Here is a 15771-nt window from a genome sequence, read left to right as displayed (position 1 = left end):
CATCAAGTGGAACCACTGCAGGTGTTGGACTGGCCAGTGAATACTGATCCACTCACAATGGCAGACAGGGCAGTGTTTAATAAAGTAATCCACACTTTATCATAATGTAGTAAAGGCATCTGGTATCTTCTCTGTGTCATTACGTGTAGGCAAATACTCAAAGGATATATTTACAGAAAAAAACCCACAAACCAGTGACCACCAAAATCATTTATTGCTCCCGACGTCTCTGCTGTATAGCCTTCAAGGAAGATAAAAACATGAGAAACTTCCCATGTATATATAGTATAGCTCATCAATCAAAAAAATAATTAATGAAACAATTAAAACATACTGAGACCCTTAAAGCAAAAGAGTTGCTTTTCTGAGCAAAATTTTCCAATTTAGCTCTGAATTCATGCCTTTGGGGCTTGGTGTGTCAAACTTAAGAATGTAAAGAGCTTCTTTATGAAGCAACTTGTTTTTCATACAAAAATCTAAGGGAACCTTATCAGTTCTTTCCAAAACTGTACCCTGTAAACCTGTTGCAGAACTTTGATGTGCTTTCTGAAAATTCACTGCCACTAAACTAGATTCTTTAACATTAATTATATCTCTGATATGTTCCAACAGTCTTGCTTTAAAAGCTCTTTTTGTTTGTCCAATATAAAACTTGCCACAAGGGCACTTCAAGGCATAAATAATGCATTCTGTATTACATTTAAAACTGCCTTTAACATTAAAATTCCTTCCATTAATATATTCATACCTATTTGTAACATATTTACAAGCTTTGCACTTTCCACACACCTGAGTACCCGCATAGGGAATGATAAGATCTAAATTAACTGGGGGCATAATAAATCTACTTTTAACTAATATATTTTTCAAACTTCTCCCCACCTTGTAAGATTCCTGGGGAGCCATGAATGTATTTATTTTTTAGACTGCAGAAAATTCCAATAATATTTTACTAAATTAATCAAAATATCACTAAAACAAATATATACAGTTGTAAAATATATATCCGTTTCAAAATTTACTAAGTTATGTTCATATTTATATGACCTAACTGAATTCCCACTCCACTTATTATTAGCTTTAAACACTGCTTTAGAAATGGCCTGTTTACTATATCCTCTACACTGAAACATATTACTGGTTTTCATAATTTCCTCCTTAAGTTCAGATTCAGTATTACACAATCTATATATCCATATTATCTCACCAAAAGGTAAAGCTTCTAATCTATGTGGTGGATGACAACTCGCAGCGTTTAGATAATAAATAATCTGATATTGTTAATCCTCGTTCATTCCTTACGCATGGGTATCAGTTTCGAGCTCGAAACCGAGCCGGCCATTTTCCAAGCTCGCGTCAGCTTCAAACTCTCGAGCTAAACTCTTACCCACAATTCCCCTCTCCCTGTTACCTCAGATTTCATTTGCCGCATTGCCATTCGGTCGTGTCAAGCTACCTCTCTTGAGCTAAGTACATTCAATTGTTGTTTAATAGTTTTTACAGATTACTTTTCTGTCGGGAAAGTTCAGATTTTATTCTCTCTTACCCTATCACATCTAGCATTCATAATTTCTTCAGGTTTTTCTGCTTCTTTCTTTACCACTTTTACTGCAAGGTATTTTCTCTTTACCATCGTTGGTAATCCTTTTCCCTTTTCACTCATACCTTCGGGTACTCTCTCTTGTACCATTGCTGGTATGTTCCCTATTAATTAATTTGCTGTCATGGCAGATAAGAAAGGTAGTCCGGGGTTTAAGCGGTGTTCTGATTGTGGGCACAAACTTCCTACTTCTGATGCACACACTCTGTGTTTATTGTTTGGGAGCTTTCCATTTGTCTCTTGACCCACCCTGTACTATCTGTGAGAGCATTTCCAATAGAACCTTGTTGGAAAGGAAAAACAAGCTGTTAAAGAAGGGACTTCTAAAATCTCCCCTTTCAGAGGCTATTTCTGGGTCGGAGGCCTCAACCCCTCCTAGAGCCCATAAGAAAACTTTGGATGTTCCTACTAAGGCTAAATCTTTGCCTTCATCCCCGGCAGGGGACTCCAGCCAACCAAAACCTAAAAAGGCTAAAGGTTCGGCTCCAGAGCTCTCTGTCAGCCCCAGTGCTTTCGGTGCCTAGACCTTCGGCTCCATTAGTGATTTCGGCTCCGTCTTCTCCTGCAGCCTTCTATATATCGGCACCGAGGGGCTCCTCGGTGCAGACCATTACCACAGTATCGGCACTGACCGTTCAGTCGGCGCAGACCTTGACAGCGTCGGCTCCGAGATATTCTTTGGAACCGACGCCTTTATTGTTGACTCCAGTTTTGTCGGTTCCAGCTTCGGCACCGACAACCACTTCGGCACCGATCCCAGTGTCGGCACAGACCATGACCTCGGCACTGATGACTTCTTCAGTGCAGACAACAGTAGTCCAGTCTTTCTCGGCACTGCTGTCCTCAGTGCAGTCAGATGAGATGGGCACTGAGTCTGCCTCTTCTGTGGACAGGCCTGTTTCTCCCTCAGTCTCCGTGAGGTCCACTAGTAGCCTTTCCGAACATGATGTGTTGCGTCTTGTGGACCAGGTATTCTTGGCCAGAGGTATCCCACCCCTCAGGAACTATCCTTCCTTGGGAGTTGATCACCCATCTCCAAAGACCCCTTCTTATTCTCCTCCTTCATTGCCTTTGAAGCCCATGGATATAGCACAGTCTTCCCCTTCTGCGGTTCCCTTTATGGATCTCACTAAGGAACCGCAGTTTCCTATGTGCCAAGAAAGTTTTGCTATGACCCAGGATGTCAGTTGTGACACACACAGTTTGCTGCTCCACAGCCATCCTGGGACTCTGGGTTGGCAGGTGACCCCTCTCCTAGACATGCACTCCTCTTCGGGTGGACCAGCCTTCCAAATGATGGAGAAGGCTTTCACTGCTGCTGGTGATTCTGGACTGTCTATACCTCTGCCCTCCTCTGGTACACTGGTTTCACAAGTCGCACCTAGCGGACACTGGATGCAGGGGCCGCAGGACATATTCCCTCAGGAATCCAGTTTTCTGCTGTCTTCTCCAGCTTCTCCCGCTGAGGAGGTCCACCAGAAAAGTTTGTGTAAGAGGAAGCACATGGACTCCACAGAGGAGTCCCTCACCGAAGATTTCGATGAGGGGGAAGGATCCACTCGGTCACCCTCTGAGGTATCCTTTGGTGATATCCTCGAAATCCTGAAACAGAGAGGTGACTGGCAGTCCCCTAATCCGACCTCTGAGGAATCTGTGTTCCTGCAGGCCTTTCGTGCCCAGCCACCTACCTCCTGGGTTACTCCACCTGCCGATGAACATGTCCGGCTCATCGTGCAGCGTGCTTGGAAGGCTCCTGATACCATCAAAGCTATTCCCCGGAGGCCAGATAAGATCTTGTCCCCTCCTGCTTCGGATCCCCATTGGTCCAAAGGTCTTCCTGTGGATGCTTTGGTGGTGGCGGCCACAAAAAAGGATCTGGCAGAAGAAAAAAGCCAGACTGTCCATCCGCCTAAAAAAAAGTCCCGGGCCCTGGACAGGATAGGGAAGCGCACCTTTTCTTCAGCGACCTTTGCTATCAGGTCCCTGAATTATATAGCACATTTTACCAGGCTTCAGAGGGATCTGGTTTCTGAGCTCTCTGAAACCTTGGCTGGTGCCATGTCTGATGAGGTCCGTGACAAAGTGGCCTCTCAGCTGGCCATCATTGAATCTATATCTAACTCCTCTATGCGACAGATATCTCACACATCACAAGGAGCAGAGGGTTCAGCTGCGGTCTTGAGATGACACGCCTGGATGCGCTTGTGCAACTTTGCAGAACCCTTTAAGTCTGCTTTTCTTAATGCCCCCATTGAGGCCACCTTGTTGTTTGGGCCCAAAGTTAAAAGCACACTGGCCAGATGTGAACAGGATGGTAAGACCCTTTCTGCCACAGGTGTCCGTTATTCTTCCCCTCAACATGCTTTCTCCCGAAACCAAAAGAGTGGGAAGATATGGTTCAAGAAATCTCAGGGTCCTTTCCGTGACACACAGGCTGAGTTCTCCTGCAGAGGCAGAGGGAGAAACTCACAGGGAAGACGCTCCTTTTGGGGCAGAGGGGGTCCGCGTAACCAGGTTTCCAGGGATTCTTTCCCTGGTCAATCCTACCAGCGGTCCTGAAGAGCGGCCCAACTTCTTTCCTCTGGAGGTGGTTGGGGGATGTTTCTCCTTGTACCCTTCTGCCTGGCTAACCATCACCACCGATTCTTGGGTACAAAAGATGATAACCAGAGGTTATCATATCCCCTTCGATCTTTGTCCCGTCCCTTTAAAAAATCTTTCCGACGTTCCACCCAGTCAAAGGGAAGAAGCAGCACTAGAGATAGAAAAGCTGCTAAGAAAAAGAGTCATTCAAATAGTCCCTCCAGACCAGATAGGATCCGGATTCTACTCAAGACTATTTTTGGTGCCAAAGAAAACCGGGGACTGGAGACCAATTTTGGATCTCAGTGTATTGAGCAAGTTTGTGAGAGTACAAAAATTCCGGATGGTCACAATACAGTCTATCCTCCCGCTTTTGGAAAAAGATGATTGGATGTGCTCTATAGATTTTCAAGATGCGTACTACCACATAAAGGTGGACAGGCCATCAAGAAGATTTATGCGCTTCCGTGTGGGAGCCAGTCACTACCAGTTCAGAGTACTGCCCTTCGGACTCTACAGCTCCCAGAGTGTTCACAAAGTGCATGGCAGTTGTCACAGTTCACTTGCGACTTCAAGGATTCCAGGTGTTTCCATATCTAGATGACCGGCTCATTTCCGCCCCCACCAGACATCTACTAGAAAAAGCCCTGGCATACTCTCTCCTCGCTGTTCAAAGGCTAGGCATAACCATAAACTAGCAAAAATCCAATCTCACCCCATCTCAGTTGACAGAATTCATAGGGGTTATATCTTGGACACAAAAAACTGCAGAGCTGCTATTCCAGAGCACAGAATTCTAAGGATAAAGCAACTACTTCCAATCCTTTCAAAGAAAAAATCCACGGCTCACTCTGTTCTACAGCTGTTGGGTTCCATGGCAGCCTCCATCACCATTGTTCCCCTGGCCAGGTTTCACATGAGGCTTCTACAATGGCTACTGCTCACCCAATGGTATCATTTTCAGCATCCTCTTTCAGCCATGATTCATGTAACCCACAGGTGCAAACAGGATTTAAATTGGTAGATGACACACAATCTCTCACAATGGTCTTGCCTCTTCTCCCCCAGCAACCCAAGGCCACAGTGACCACGGACGCCTCCGTGATGAGGTGGGGGGGGCTATGTCAGGGACAGACAGTCCAAGGCACTTGGTCCGAACTGGAGGCCCATCTGCATATAAATGTTCTAGAGGTGAGGGCAGTGTTTCTGGCGTTACAAGCATTCCATCCCCTGCTGCCGTCTGGGACAATTGCGATTCAATCAGACAACATGGCGGTGGTCTGGTACATCAACAAGCAAGGTGGAACCAAATCTTACCCCCTTTGTTGAGAGGCCATGAGGATATGGCAATGGGCAATGGCTACCAACCATTTTCTTCTAGCAACGCACATTCCCGGGAGTTCCAACGTGATAGCAGACAGACTCAGCAGATGCATTCTTCAAACTCACGAGTGGTCCCTGAATCCCTTGATAGCGGCAGAGATCTTCCACCGCTGGGGCTGTCCTTGCTGCGACCTCTTCAAAAAATCTTCCCAACATTTCACCCAGTCAAAGGGAAGAAGCAGCACTAGAGATAGAAAAGCTGCTAAGAAAAAGAGTTATCCAAATAGTCCCTGCAAACCAGATAGGATCCGGATTCTACTCAAGACTATTTTTGGTGCCAAAGAAAACCGGGGACTGGAGACCAATTTTGGATCTCAGTGTATTGAGCAAGTTTGTGAGAGTACAAAAATTCCGGATGCTCACAATACAGTCTATCCTCCCGCTTTTGGAAAAAGATGATTGGATGTGCTCTATAGATTTTCAAGATGTGTACTACCACATAAAGGTGGACAGGCCATCAAGAAGATTTATGCGCTTCCGTGTGGGAGCCAGTCACTACCAGTTCAGAGTACTGCCCTTCGGACTCTACAGCTCCCAGAGTGTTCACAAAGTGCATGGCAGTTGTCACAGCTCACTTGCGACTTCAAGGATTTCAGGTGTTTCCATACCTAGATGACTGGCTCATTTCCACCCCCACCAGACATCTACTAGAAAAAGCCCTGGCATACTCTCTCCTCGCTGCTCAAAGGCTAGGCATAACCATAAACTAGCAAAAATCCAATCTCACCCCATCTCAGTTGACAGAATTCATAGGGGTTATCTTGGACACAAAAAACTGCAGAGCTGCTATTCCAGAGCACAGAATTCTAAGGATAAAGCAACAACTACTTCCAATCCTTTCAAAGAAAAAATCCATGGCTCACTCTGTTCTACAGCTGTTGGTTTCCATGGCAGCCTCCATCACCATTGTTCCCCTGGCCAGGTTTCACATGAAGCTTCTACAATGGCTACTGCTCACCCAATGGTATCATTTTCAGCATCCTCTTTCAGCCATGATTCATGTAACCCACAGGTGCAAACAGGATTAAAATGTGTGGATGACACACAATCTCTCACAATGGTCTTGCCTCTTCTCCCCCCAGCAACCCAAGGCCACAGTGACCACGGACGCCTCCGTGATGGGGTGGGGGGGCAATGTCAGGGACAAACAGTCCAATGCACTTGGTCCGAAATGGAGGCCCATCTGCATATAAATGTTCTTCAGCTGAGGGCAGTGCTTCTGGCGTTACAAGCATTCCATCCCCTGCTGCCGTCTGGGACAATTGCGATTCAATCAGACAACATGGCGGTGGTCTGGAACATCAACAAGCAAGGTGGAACCAAATCTTACCCCCTTTGTCAAGAGGCCATGAGGATATGGCAATGGGCGATGGCTACCAACCGTTTTCTTCTAGCAACGCACATTCCCGGGAGTTCCAACGTGATAGCAGACAGACTCAGCAGGTGCATTCTTCAACCTCACAAGTGGCCCCTGAATCCCTTGATAGCGGCAGAGATCTTCCACCGCTGGGGCCATCCTTGCTGCGACCTCTTTGCATCCCCGACCAACTACAAATGCAGCAAATACTTCACCCTGATTCCCCCTCCGGGACAGTCACCCAGGGATGCTCTAGTCCATGATTGGCCCTTGGGTCTTCTTTACGCATTTCCATCCTTTCCCCTCATTCCCCAGTTCCTGAAGAAAGCCCGTTAGTTGAAGAGCAAGGTGATCCTCATAGCACCATATTGGCCTTGACAGATTTGGTTCCCCTAACTTTGGCCTCACCTACCAGATTGACCATGGATTCTCCATCCAACCCCGGAGTTGATCTCACATCCACAGAACCTGATTCGTCCCAACTTGAACAGCCTGAAGCTCACGGCTTGGCTACTCCAATTCCCTTGATTGCCAGGCAGAATGATCTTTCTTTACCAGCACGTGATATTCTCATTGCTTCTCATAAGTCTTCCACTAGAATTACTTATCTGAGCAAGTGGAAAAGATTTACCTGTTGGCTGAAAGGTAAACAAGTAGACCCCTTTTCAGCACCAGTGTCGATAATACTAGACTATCTGGCCGACCTGTTTCAATTGGGTCTATCGGCCTCTACCATTAGAGTTCATTTGGCTGCAATTTCTAATTTTCATGAGGGTGTCCAAGATTCTTCTCTTATGTCCCATAAATTGTGCAAGACCTTCATAAAAGGTGTGAATCATCTGAAGCCACCTCTTAGAGAACCTATTCAACCACGGGATTTATCATTAGTTCTACAAGTTCTGACAATTTCACCTTTCGAACCAGCCTCTTCTTGCGTCCTCAAGTATTTGTCATGGAAAACCTTGTTTTTGGTCGCCATTACTTCTGCCAGATGTATTTCTGAGCTTCAAGCTTTATGTATCAAGAGTCCATACTTGATTTTTCATAGAGAGAGAGTGTCTCTGAGAACTAATCCACCATTTCTGCCTAAAGTGATCTCTGAAATGTCCATTAATCAAGCCATTGTATTGCCAGTTTTCTTTCCCAATCATTCAAACAGAGGAGAGTATTGCCTACATACCCTAGATATACACAGGCAAATCCATTTTTACTTAAATAAGACTAAATCTTTTCGTAAATCTGACCAGTTATTTTTGGCCTTTTCTGGATCTAGATTAAGATCTGCTGTTGCTAAGGTCACATTAGCTAGATGGTTGAAGGACTGTGTGACCTTTATTTATACACAACGTAATATCTCGTTGCCTACTGCCATGAAAGCTCATTCAACAAGGTCAGTGGCAACTTCTGCTGCCTTCCATGCCAGAACTTCTTTACATGACATCTGTGCAGCTGCAACTTGGGCTACGCCTCATACCTTCATCAATCATTACAAATTGGATTTGGCCTCCAGGGGAAGAGCATCTTTCGGTTCTATGGTGGTCAGGAATATCCTTCCATGAGAGCCTCCCAGGAATAGAGGTAGCTGGGGACTCTGTCCCATGCGTAAGGAATGAACGAGGATTAACAATATCAGATAAAGAAGTTATGTCTTACCATAACGTTCCATCTGTATTGTTGATCCTCGTTCATTCATTACGACCCTCCCTCCTTCCCCCTCCTGTGGTTTCTAGTTGATCTCACCATCCGGTTCTCTTAGGTTATTTGACCAGAAGTAGCCTCTACCTTCTTTGACTTGCAAACTCAATCTGAGGTAACAGGGAGAGGGGGATTGTGGGTAAGAGTTTAGCTCGAGAGCTTGAAGCTGACACGAGCTTGGAAAATGGCCGGCTCGGTTCTGAGCTCGGAACCGATACCCATGCGTAATGACTGAACGAGGATCAACAATACAGATGGAATGTTATGGTAAGACATAACTTCTTTTTACCCTCAAATTTTCTATGTACTCAAGTGCATAATCCTATAGGACTAGAAATATCCAAATCCACATCTAAAAAAGAAACTATTTTGCCCTTCTGTATACCATCAAATTTTAACTCAAATCTGTTTATCTGCAGGCTGTCAATAAAATTATCTACTTCATCCTCTCCCCCCACATAACAAAATGAGGTCATCAATGAATCGAGCATTTGAGAGTAATATTTATTATCTAAAAGCTACTAGTTGTCATCCACCACATACAATAGAAGCTTTACCTTTTGGTGAGATCATATGGATATATAGATTGTGTAATATTTAATCTGAACTTAAGGAGGAAATTATGAAAACCAGTAGTATGTGTTTCAGTGTAGAGGATATAGTAAACAGGCCATTTCTAAGGCAGTGTTTAAAGCTAATAATAAGTGTAGTGGGAGTTCAGTTAGGTCATATAAATATGAACATAACTTAGTAAATTTTGAAACGGATATATATTTTACAACTGTATATAGTTGTTTTAGTGATATTTTGATTAATTTAATAAAATATTATTGGGATTTTCTGCAGTCTAAAAAAGAAATACATTCAAGGCTCCCCAGGCAACTTAAAGTGTCACAAGGTGGGGAGAAGTTTGAAAAATATGTTAAAGGCAGATTTATTTTGCCCCCAGTTAATTTAGATCCCTATGCGGGTACTCAGGTGTGTGGAAAGTGCAAAGCTTGTAAATATGTTACAAATAGGTATGAATATATTAATGGAAGGAAATTTAATGTTAAAGGCAATTTTAAATGTAATACAGAATGCATTATTTATGCCTTGAAGTGCCCTTGTGGCAAGTTTTATATTGGACAAACAAAAAGAGCTTTTAAAGTAAGATTATTGGAACATATTAGAGATATAATTAATGTTAATGAATCTAGTTCAGTGGCGGTGCGTTTTCAGAATACACATCAAAGTTCTGCAACAGGTTTACAGGGTACAGTTCTGGAAAGAATTGATAAGGTTCCCTTATATTTTTGTATGAAAAACAAGTTGCTTCATAAAGAAGCTCTTTACATTCTTAAGTTTGACACACTAAGCCCCAAAGGCATGAATTCAGAGCTAAATTGGAAAATTTTGCTCTGAAAAGTAACTCTTTTGCTTTAAGGGTCTCAGTATGTTTTAATTGTTTAATTAATTGTTTTATTGATTGATGACCTATAATATATATACATGGGAAGTTTCTCATGTTTTTATGTTCCTTGAAGGCTACATAGCCAAGACTTCAGGAGCAATAAAAGATTTTGGTGGTCACTAATTTGTGTTTTTTTTACTTTATTTTATTTGTTTATTTTATTGTGGTATCTTAGTTAAAGGCTATATTTGTCTGATGTAATTTTACCCTTAGTAAGAAAAAGCAATGTAGTACACAGTACCACTCAGGATAAAACAGCAGTTCTATCACATAATTCTGTCATGACTGGCTCCAAGCATTGCTAAATGTTAAAATGCATAATAGAAAAAAATGTGAACCATTACATAACTTTTTTGCTTTGGTTCTCTTCACAGCTGTCTATAATCAGTCATCTTACAAAGCCCCTCCTTGACCATCTGCTGCTCTGCCATTTCCAACTTGCCCCTTCAGAATGGGATCCCATCTCCCCTGCTTAAAAACGGGCAAATGTTTAACATAAACAATGGGGGGTGGGGTGAGTACATGTGCAGAAAAGAGAGCAAGGTGCGTCCCACAGCTGCGGAAGGCTTTTTTGAATGCCACATTAACTGTCCTGCCCAATTCCCTTTGTGTAACAAATACTGATATGCCCCTGGACTACTGTTATTTGTCTCCACCTATCACAACTAGTTCTTTAGCTGAACACCCACCCACACCTAATGTCAGCATTGCTCACATGCTTTGCACAATGGCTAGTAACAGGTATGTCATACATCCAACAGATAAACTGCAGAGCCTAAAGTGATGAATGACGCAGTGACAGCTCTTAAAGTTCATAAGTAATACGAGATACACACCATCTGAAACTGGTTTAGCTTCCTATAGGCACCCTGCCCTAACTTCCTCAACCAAAGGTAAGCCATGTTGACTCGGGGAGGGGAAGAGGGATAGACAGACATGGGGAGAGAGAGCAAAGGTTTGTTAATTCAAAGAAACAAAGAAAAGCTTGGAGTGTCCCTCTAAGCTATAAAGAAAGGCCCTAGTGAGGTTCGAACTCACGACCCCTGGTTTACGAGACCAGTGCTCTAACCTCTGAGCTATAGAGCCAACTATAAGAAAAAATGATAATACAGGCATCAGAAAGGTTGCGTTACTTCATTTCTTTCTTGTGACTGCTCATTAAGATTTTTCTACTTTCTGATGTGTTGTCAAATAGCTGCACTCATTTACTTTTCTGTCTTCCTGTCTTTTAACTTAAAGACAATGGAACACAACACATAATGTAATACCATTTGTTGAAACAACATAGGTTTTACAATTACTCAAGCGTTCGAGCTGATATGAGCCCTTCGCTGGGAATTAAGTTACTGATGTTAAACAGGCAAATACAACATGTATTTTCAATTGGCTAAAAAAAAAAAAAAAAATGAAAGATATTACTGTGGAAAAGAACTCTTTATGCTGACCAGTCCTTTGCTATGAGTACCCAAATAAGCATCATTCTCAAGTACAGTATCATTAATCGGTTTATTTGTTCTGATACGTGTGCACTGCTCACAATGATGGAGAGAACCTTATCTTTCTTACTGGTTGCCTTGCTATTTTACATTTTCTCCCTTATTCCTTCACCTTGGTGGAGTAATTTTGTCAGTACATTTACTGAGCAGAAAGTAAGCCAGAGGTGCTGCACTGACCCTTCTCAAGATCTGTCACTATCCTGGTTTTCATGCAGTATACAAATAAAAATGTTGTTTATCATCTTATTTGAAGTTACTTGCAGTAGTCAGCAGACATTTGAGTACATTCTCACTTCATCCTTTCTGGTCACGCTAAGTAACCATTATCTGTATTGAATGTAAGCTACCAGTGATTTCAGATCAGTGTTTTACAGCTGTAACTTAAGACACATTCGACTTATCTTTTCTGTGTGCAAAATGCTGCATACATTGTGCAAGAATATGCCTAAAGAAAAAAAAAACACCTTGTATGCAAAACTCAAAACTGGCAACAACTTTCTTGCTTACTTAGAGGGCTAGTTGCAATTTATGTTCTCACTTGATACTTTCACTATGATAGTTTAGGTATTCCACTGTACGTTAGACTCTAGAAAGTCTCCTTCTCGAGTCAATGTCATATGTCAGTAAGCATAACTGACCATTTCTCCTTTCAGAGTAAGAGGGGAGAGATTCCTTGTTCCTTCACTGTCATCATTCCTTCATTTGTTTTTTGGTGGTAGTGGAATGAAGGACTGGCAACAATACTCTTCCAGCTCTGTAAAAATCAAAAGAGTGGTTAATCACAGAAATATTTCCCTTCCAATTGCAGAGAAAGAAGCAGTATCAATTTCTTGTCCCTTGGAGTGGCTCACTGATTACATAATTTGCTAATGGGGAAGGTGTGCTTGTTCAAAGACTCTTCTGAAACACAATCTGGACTCAAGACTTAACATTGAAGCATCACATTACTTAGACAAACGTAAAGTTAATGTAAATAATTAAAATTACTACTATGTAGTATAGTTTTGCAAACCTATTTGCCATTTTTTTATTTGCAGACAAACTGAGGAATGTGATGATAATTAAGTGAAGTTATACAGCACTGTGGATCATGCAGAGGAAAACGAATAAATTGCAGATGGAAAACATTTACAAACGAAGGAAGAAAACAGCTAACACAAGAGGAAGACCATTTACATCAATGGGCATGAAAGTATTTACAGGATGAACAGGTCAGAAATAACATGTTTCTTACTGCAGTACAAGTTAGTGTGGTTGGATCTCAGCTATGCATGAGTGTTATCTTGTTTGACTAAAACAGTGGCAGTCCCGGGTACTTGTTAATGTAGTTTGCTAAACTGATGTTAACTGACAGAATATTTCAGCTCAGTGAGGCAACTTTGGAGAAGCTCTTTCCAATAGTAAAATCAAAGTTTGTCCTGTGGAGGATTAAGCCTTTGTTACTTCAATATCTGAGATTGTAGCTGCTAGTATTGTCTGTCAGGCAGTTCCACTAGTGGTGAGCATTATCAGTTCTGTTATAGCAGTTTAAATGTGAGAGAAGAAAAGCTGAAGGATGAAAGGATGTTCCAAGTGATGAGTGGTACATACAGTGGATATAAAAAGTGTACACACCCCTGTTAAAATGCTTGTTTTTTGTGATATAAAAAATGAGACCACAATAAATCATTTCAAAACGTTTCCCACCTTTAATGTGACCTATAACCTGTACAATTCAATTGAAAAACAAACAAATCTGTTAGGGGAAAAATATAAAAAATAAAAACGTACAATAAGCTAGTTGCGTGTGCACATCCCTAAACTAATACTTTGTTGAAGCACCTTTTGGTTTAATTACAACATTCAGTCTTCTTGGGTAGGGGTCCATCAGCATGGCACATCTTGACTTGGCAATATTTGCCCACTTTGCCATGCAAAAGCACTCTAAATCTGTCAGACTGCAAGGGCATCTCTTGTGCACAGCCCTCTCCAGGACACCCCACAGATTTTCTAGTGGATCTAGGCCTGGGCTCTGGCTGGACCATTCCAAAACTTTAATTTTCTTCTGGTGAAGCCATTCTTTTGTTGTTTTTGGATGTATACTTGGGGTCTTTGTCGTGTTGAAAGCTGAAATTCCTCTTCATCTTTCTAGCAGACGCCTGAAGGTTTTGGGTCAAAAGTAACTGGTATTTGGAACTGTTCATAATTCCCTCCACCTTGAATAAAGCCCCAGTTCCAGCTGAAGAAAAGCAACCCAAAGCATAATACTGCCACCACCATGCTTCACTGTGCAGATGGTGTTCTTTTGGTGATGTGAAGTGTTGTTTTTGGCCAAATGTACCTTTTGGAATTGTGGCCAAAAATTCAACCTTGGTATCATCAGACCATAACACATTTTCCCAAATACTTTTGGGAGACTGTGTATTGTTTTGCAAATTTTAACCGGGCCTGGATGTTTTCCTGTGTAAGAAAAGGCTTCCATCTTGCAACCCTGCCCCATAGGCCAGACATATGGAGAATATTGGAGATTGTTGTCACATGTAATACACAACCAGCACTTGTCAGAAATTTCTGCAGCTCCTTCAGTGTTGCTGTAGGTCTCTTGGCAGCCTCCCTGACCAGTTTTTGTCTTGTCTTTTCATCAGTTTTAGAGGGACGTCCAGTTCTTTGCAACGTCACTGTTGTCCCATATGTTCCTTCACTTTTTGATGACTGTCTTCACTGTGTTCCATGGTATATCCAATGCTGTGGAGAATTTTTTGTACCCTTCTCCTGACTGATACCTTTCAACAATGAGATCCCTTTGATGCTTTGTAAGCTCTCTGCGAACCATGGCTTTTGCTGTTGCAGGCAACTGAGTAAATGTCAAGAAAATCCTGCTAGGATAGCTGAACTTTATTTGGGGTTAATCAGAGTCTCTTTAATTGATGGCAGGTGGGTATCCAAGAAGACTGAATGCTGTAATTAATGCAAAAGGTGCTTCAACAAAGTATTAGTTTAAGGGTGTGCACACTTATGCAACCAGCTTACTGTACGTTTTTTTTATTTTTTTATATTTTTCCCCTAACAGATTTGTTTGTTTTTCGATTGAATTGTACAGGTTATAGGTCACATTAAAGGTGGGAAAAGTTTTGAAATTATTTATTGTGGTCTCATTTTTTTTTTAATATCATAAAAACCTGGCATTTTAATAGTGGTGTGTACACTTTTTATATCCACTCTAGGGGGGGTGTCTTTATTGATGGGCATGGGTGCCCAGATTTGCTAGCACTGAAATGCATCTGCAAATGTTACTGTCTGTCTAAAGTGTCTGGATGCTGATAATGGAATTTAAAGAGTAACAGCAAGACATATTCAAATGTTGACAAGAAAAATGGTGGTCAGGGCATGCTTAGATTTATACATTAAAAGACTGGACGTCCAGTGGCAGACTTTGGTACATGTTATCAATGTGCTTTTGAACAGTGAGTAGGATAATGGTAAAGGCCAAGTCGCTTTTGGTTTGTGGCTTGTGGAATGATATTACTTTGTCATGGATCAGTATGGGTTATATTGAATGGGGCGCCTCTGCTATCTTAGAAAGCGTCTATGCATATTTGAACGTATTAACTGAAAAGTGATTAATCTGAACTAATTTCCAAAGTATGACAAAGTCTCTTTCCTGGGCTACGTCAACATAGAAGGATGTAGGGCCAGATATGTTTAAAAATATCATCAATGTAAAGCATTCAGAATGCAAGAGAAGAGATTTTAGGTTATTAATGAAAAGACAAAATAGTGGCCTAATACAGATTCTTGAGGCACACCAGGTTTGAATGTGCTTGGATGGCATGGATTTGCTGGAAGATAAAATAAAAGTTCTATTGGTGAGAGACACCAGATAGCAGCATCTCAAAAGCAAGAGCGGCCTTAGGTCAACTGGTGTCCTAGGCAAAAGGGCATCACGGCACCCCCCACACACCACCTAGTGCCCGCATCCTGGTCTATCTACACCAAATAAATACTGGAAAAGTGCCCCCACTAAAGCGGCGCCCTGGCTGCCTAGTTGGCCTATGCCTAAGGCCGACTATGCAAACGCCTCAGATTTGTAGCTTATTGAGCGATCGATAGTGGCTTATGGATTCACAAGCTGTCGTTAGAACTATGAGAACAGCATTAATTAGTTTGCCTTGATCTGTACTGGAGTAGATTAAGAGTCTGTAGTGGAACTGACAGCAGTGAGTGT

At 42.2% G+C, this 15771-nt stretch overlaps 1 non-coding gene across 1 annotated transcript; it reads right to left on the bottom strand.

The window, feature by feature from the left end:
* Positions 1-11084: 11084 nt before the first annotated feature.
* TRNAT-CGU lies at positions 11085-11157 on the bottom strand. The gene has a single exon. It is a non-coding gene; the product is annotated as a tRNA-Thr (tRNA).
* Positions 11158-15771: the final 4614 nt, after the last annotated feature.

Source organism: Protopterus annectens, chromosome 9.part0, assembly GCF_019279795.1.
Source record: "Protopterus annectens isolate FY-2018-M chromosome 9.part0, PAN1.0, whole genome shotgun sequence".
Lineage (NCBI taxonomy): Eukaryota > Metazoa > Chordata > Ceratodontiformes > Protopteridae > Protopterus > Protopterus annectens.
The sequence above is the reverse complement of the archived record's forward strand: the minus strand, read 5'-3'. Positions and strand labels throughout refer to the sequence as shown.